The sequence below is a fragment of the Tetrao urogallus genome, assembly GCF_951394365.1.
Source record: "Tetrao urogallus genome assembly, chromosome: 3".
Lineage (NCBI taxonomy): Eukaryota > Metazoa > Chordata > Aves > Galliformes > Phasianidae > Tetrao > Tetrao urogallus.
In genome coordinates this window covers 60,075,122-60,080,794 of record NC_136815.1, presented here as the reverse complement: position 1 = coordinate 60,080,794, position 5,673 = coordinate 60,075,122, and positions in this window count along the sequence as shown.

Here is a 5,673-nt window from a genome sequence, read left to right as displayed (position 1 = left end):
ACCGGCCGTCCCCTCCCGACGAGCGGCGGCAGCGGGAAGAGGCGGCCCCGAGCCGGGCCCAACGCCGAGTCAGCAGCGCCCCCTGGCGGGCAGAGAGAGGTACCGCCTTCACCTCGTCCGCGATCGCTGTTATCTCGCTGCGGGTCCCTCGGAGTATCTGCGGGGGGAATGTTAATTTCCCTCACGGTCAATACCATGAATAATTCAGGCTGCTCTCGCGGAGGCTGAGGTGCCCGCGATAAGGGTATCAAAGGATCAAGGGAGGCTCGAACTTTTAGAAAGTTAAAGGGAATCTGTTAAACCTGGTCTCGGGAGTGTGGTTTGGAAGCGGCTCACCACCCTCGTGTGGCAATTTGCAGCCGAGAAAAATGCCCATATGCTTACAAACTAACCTCCTTCCCTGTGTTATAGGGAATAGTCTCCTGCTGCCAGGAGACCCCCAGGCCTGAGCCAAGGCAGGTGGTGGCACCTCGCAGACAGAAGGAGGGTGCAGCACAGGGCAGGCTGCAGTCCCTCTGCTCAATGTGTGAAGCCGTTGGAAGGCTGCATGCTGCAGGTTTTCTGCACAAAACATCCGGCTCTTGTGTGGAACTGGCACGAGGTGGAAAGGAGAGGTGACATGATGCTTGCTGTGATGCCCCTTGTGGTATCAGGGGACCTTAGGAGGTGTGCCACCCTCGCCTAGACTCCACTCAGAGGTTTCACGCCAGCCTGTCCTGAGTTTTACCGAGTCAGTTCTTGAAATCTAACAAGAATGGAGACTGACTGCACTGCCTGTCTTCATGGTGAAAAAAACATCACCTTATATGCAGACGTGTTCCAATCTATGCCAATGATTTCTTGTTGTCCTCTCATGCACCATGAAGAAGAGCCTGAAATATCTACTTCAGTGACTTCCTTGTAGATATCAGAAGGTTTCTGCCTTCACTGGCTGTATAGCTGCCAGAAGGACCAATGGAGCCCTTTTTTCCCCAGACCAAAGAAGCCGCATTCTCTCTGTGCATCCTCCTCATAGAGCAAGAGCTCTAGGCCCCAACAGTTTTCATGCCCTTTTCTGAACTCTAGTTTATCTATGTCTCTTCTACATCAGGAGTCCCAAAACTAGATCTGACAATTGCTGAGTGGAGGAGGATTACGACTCCCCTCAGGCAGCTGTTCTGGATGTTGTTGGCCTTTTCTGCTGACAAAGCACCCTGCTAGCTTATGTCCACCAGAGCTCTCAAGTCCTTTTCCACAAACCTACTGCCTCATCACTCTGCCTATATTGTTGCACGGGGTTCTTCCTTCCCAAATGCATTTCTCCCAGAGCTCCAGTTGACCTAATCCCACACTCTGTGCAGGCCCAGCTGGATGAAATCTGTTTAGAGTTTGAGAATATCAAGTGGTATCTCAGTTTGGTGTCACCTCCATACCTGAGGAGTGAGGTGTACATAAATTCCCCCGGGCACTGATAGAAACTTAGAACAGCCAGTTCCCAGGACAGATTGCTGAGGTAACCCTCTCACTACTGGCCACCAGGAAAAGCATGAATGTGTATTGGGCTTATGTGGTGAGGTTTTGGTAGTGCAGGGAGCTGCAAAGTTGGCCTCTGTGAGAAGAGCCCAGAAGCTGACCCATGTTAGAGCAATTTCCTTGTTATTGTCTGTACATTTTAGTTCTTTTTCATCATATCTTCTTGCCCTGTTTCTTTGAGGAGGGGTAGTGAGAGAGTGGCATGGTGGATTTTAGTTAGCCATCAGTGTGAAACCACAGAAACATTCACTACTACCATGTGAGCTTGATTAACCACTTTTCACTTGTCTAGTTGTTACCTAGCCAAACTGAAGTGTCCTACTGTGGATGTAAGAGTTATGGGTAAAGAGGTTATGTCAAAATTCTTATTGAAATTAAGCTGCGTGTCCTTCCATCCACAAATCTGGACATTTTACCAGAGAAGTAATGAAGATGGATCAGGTTGATCAGGCAGGCTATTCCCAACCACCTTCTCTCAGCTTTCATCATCAGCCTTGGAAAGGAAAAGGATCCAAAGCATGAGGGATCGCAGTGTTCCTTTCAAGTCATTACACTTGCATGTGTTTCTGCTCTATCAACACCCTGAAAATACTGAGTGAGTCAAAGAGCAATTTACTACTATGATAATTCTGCCTTGTGCTTTCTGTTGTCAGTGATGGTCTTCACCTAACTAAGGATATAACATTGTCTCTTTCTGAAGGGAAACTCAGCCTAAAAAAAAATCTTGTGCTCAACATCACACAACACATCCATTGTCAAGACAGGAGCAGAACTCAGGATGTACTACTCCCTCCTGGCCACATATTCATTCCCAGATTCATCATATGACAGCTATTGCCAAGAACATACTCTTCCATTCAGACCTGGTGAGACAAACAAATACTTCTTCCATTCATTGACCTCCATGTGAAGCCTCATTGCATTATAAATATACATGTCTAATTTACAAACAAAAAAGAAACACAATGGTGAACTGAATTATTCAGATTGCAACATGCACTTGGCTCTGATAATAAGCCCATAATGGGGAACAGGAGCTCATTAGGGAATGTTAAAAAAAACAAGGATGACAGACTGAATAAAGCAGGTACATGAAATGAAAACAACAAAGCTGGTGAAAAGATTTCTGTTCAAAATTGTAAGTACAAATGTCTTATTTGGTGTTTTTATACAAAATTTCTAAATACGTATATTTTTAATTAGAAATGTAGAGCTTTCATTCATATTTTAAAACTTCATATACACTTTTTCATTTTAAAATGGGAAAAGCACAGGAGAATGCTTTTATTCTTTTTTTTTTTTTCCTTTATCATGCTTTCCCCAACTGAGGAATTGCTGCTGTGTCTCTGTTAGAGGTCTTCTTAAAGATATGAAATGGAGGGTTCAGGGTTTTTTTGAGTATCCGTTTGGAAGTACACTTGAAGGAATTCAGTACAGCATGGGAAACCATCCACAGCAGTGAAAAAAGGCATAACATGGATTTCTCATCCCAACATCAACACTGGCTTTTGTTTTTGCTTATTCTTTGGCTTTTTCTACTTCTTTTCTGTGAAGAAGAAGTAAGCTGATGTAAAGCCAGGAATGATTTTGTGAAACAGGGGTGCAGCTCTTCCTACATTATGCATTGTTTCCTGGACTGAAAGAAGGTGTTAGTCACACGGTGTTTATACAGAGTATTCCCAAATTGATGTAAAATAAAAACATAAATATCATGTCCAATATATTACAAGGATTTTGTAAATCTCTGTAAAATAAACAGCATAAATCATTGTTTGGTTATGTTGCTGTATCCAGTCAAGTCAGAGACTGGATTGTGTGGTAGCTTTTTCTTAGTTATCTTTTGTTCTCATCATCCTCCCAAATTTATATATGAATTCCTCTTTATGATTCTCAGATCTGATATAAAAGAAAGACAATGGAAAACAAGCCAGCTATTAACATTTGTAATTCTGCTTCTTATTAGATCGGAGAGTATCAGGGCCTTCCGAGATGTTAAACAGCAATACAGTGAATGCCAACAGAAAGATGGGCTCCAACAAATTTAAGTGATGTCTAAAAGAACTCAACAGGCAACTCCTTCAGCTGCTTGAATACACCTACAGTCTCCTTGTCTACACTTGTGTTTAAAAATGATGCAATTTAACCTGTGTTTAGAAATGATACAATCCAAATAGGTGGCTATTTCTAAGTTATCTGAGCCCAGATTCTGTCACCATTCTATGCACTAAAATCCAAAGAGGCTTGAAGTTGATGGAATTGCACGGCATAAATCAAGCCAATATTTGGCTATTGACTACCTCAGTTATTTACTGCAAAGTATAAAAACATGTTGCTTTCATTAGAACTTCTCAGTAAGTATTTTTCCAAAAGTAGCAAACTATTACTGGGTTTAAGCTGTACTATCACAAAACCCAGCACATTCAGGAGTGTCAGAGGGGCACAGCATAATCTGAGAACCTCATTGTCTTCTAAATCTGAAGAACAAAGGCACAATAAGAATGTTAGACGTTAACCTTGGCTAGCAAGGTTAAAATTTCAGGATACTTCAGAAGCTGCATCTCTCCTCAGGGAGGGAATAAGAAAGAGCTTGGCTGCAAGTAATTATTGCCATGTGGAAAACAGTACCTAGAGTCATTGGCTTGCTTGAGAATTGGATCCAGGTCCACTAGTCTAATGGTTCCTAACTTCACTGTCTGTTATCTGAAAACACCTGTGGCTAAACTAGTAAAAGACATTCTATTGTTTCAGGCTTTGCTATCTGTTTCTAGATCTTATAGCTCTTTTCCTAACTCTGAATTCATTTGAATAAATTTATTTTTATTGTACTTCTCAAAGTGGTGTCAAGAATGATAATGGGAGTAATGGGGCAACTGCAATCAGTTTTCAGTTTGTACTGTGCTATTTCTCAGAATATTCAGAGCTCACCAAAGTCTCAGCATTTTAAAATAGACCCTCACTTACTTCATGATGATGCTTGTGTTCAAGACCAGGTTGGACTGGGGCCCTGGGCAACCCTGGTCTAGTACCAAATCTGGAGGCTGGAGGCCTTGCCTGTGGCAGGAGGTTGGAACTTGATGATCATTGGGGTTTCTTCCAACCCAAGCCACTCTACGATTCTGTGATGATTCTGTGATGTTCGGCTTGCTTGAATGCTAGTAACACCCCCAAAGGTTAGCTGGAATTCATTCACTCACTTTGTCCAAGGAAATGGGAGGAAGTCCCCAAAGTTGATTGATTGCTGTGTAGGCTAAAAAGTAACTTATTAAGCCCTAAGAATGAGAACTACAAATACAATTGAAATGGTAGTAATGCAATTGAAATGATAGGAAGCTCAGACTGCAACTGATTAACAGCCATGAAATGCACTATAAGATGCTGTCTATGAACCATCGAAGGGCTAGCAGAGACGTATGCAAAACCCATGGACATGCAGACCACAAAATATCCTTACAAGTTGATCCAGGAGTTATAGTATGATATACACGAATCCATGGGATCTGATGGGTTGCACCCACAAATACTGATGGAGCTGACTGGTCTAACATTTTGTGATCTTTTTTTCCTTTCTGAGAACAAACTGGCAGCAGAGTAACATGAAAAAGAATGTACATGAAGAATTTACATACAGAATTCATATGTGAACCCGCCGAGAGGAATTAGAAGCAAGCCCATAGTAATCAAATCCACAGCACTTACCTAGCTGTTCTGTGCAAAGTGATTTTGTTCTGAAGCTCAGCAAAATGGAAAACTCTGCTTCATCTAATTGTAGGCCACTGATTCTGTGGTGCTACAAATGGCTTAGGCTTAATCGAAACAAGATCTTATAGACACATATGAGGTAAATGCAAGAACATAGAATATTTTTAAGCCATTTATAAGGAAGTGTCTTGAATGGCCATTTTCCTACATTCACCTTTATCTGTTTATTACCTTCAAGAACCATGCCTCAGTTCACTCTAACAGACATGGTATGGCATTCTCAAGACCAGACAGATCTATTTTGAGAGAGCTGTATGTATACTTCAAGGAGGACACTGCATTAACAGTTTATTTCAATAATACAAACTTTTGAAAGACTGGAAATTAAGTATTCCAAATGAGCTTTAAATATAGCTGAAGTTGTTTCAGGTTTAATGGACAAAGCCTGTTCCTACTACATGT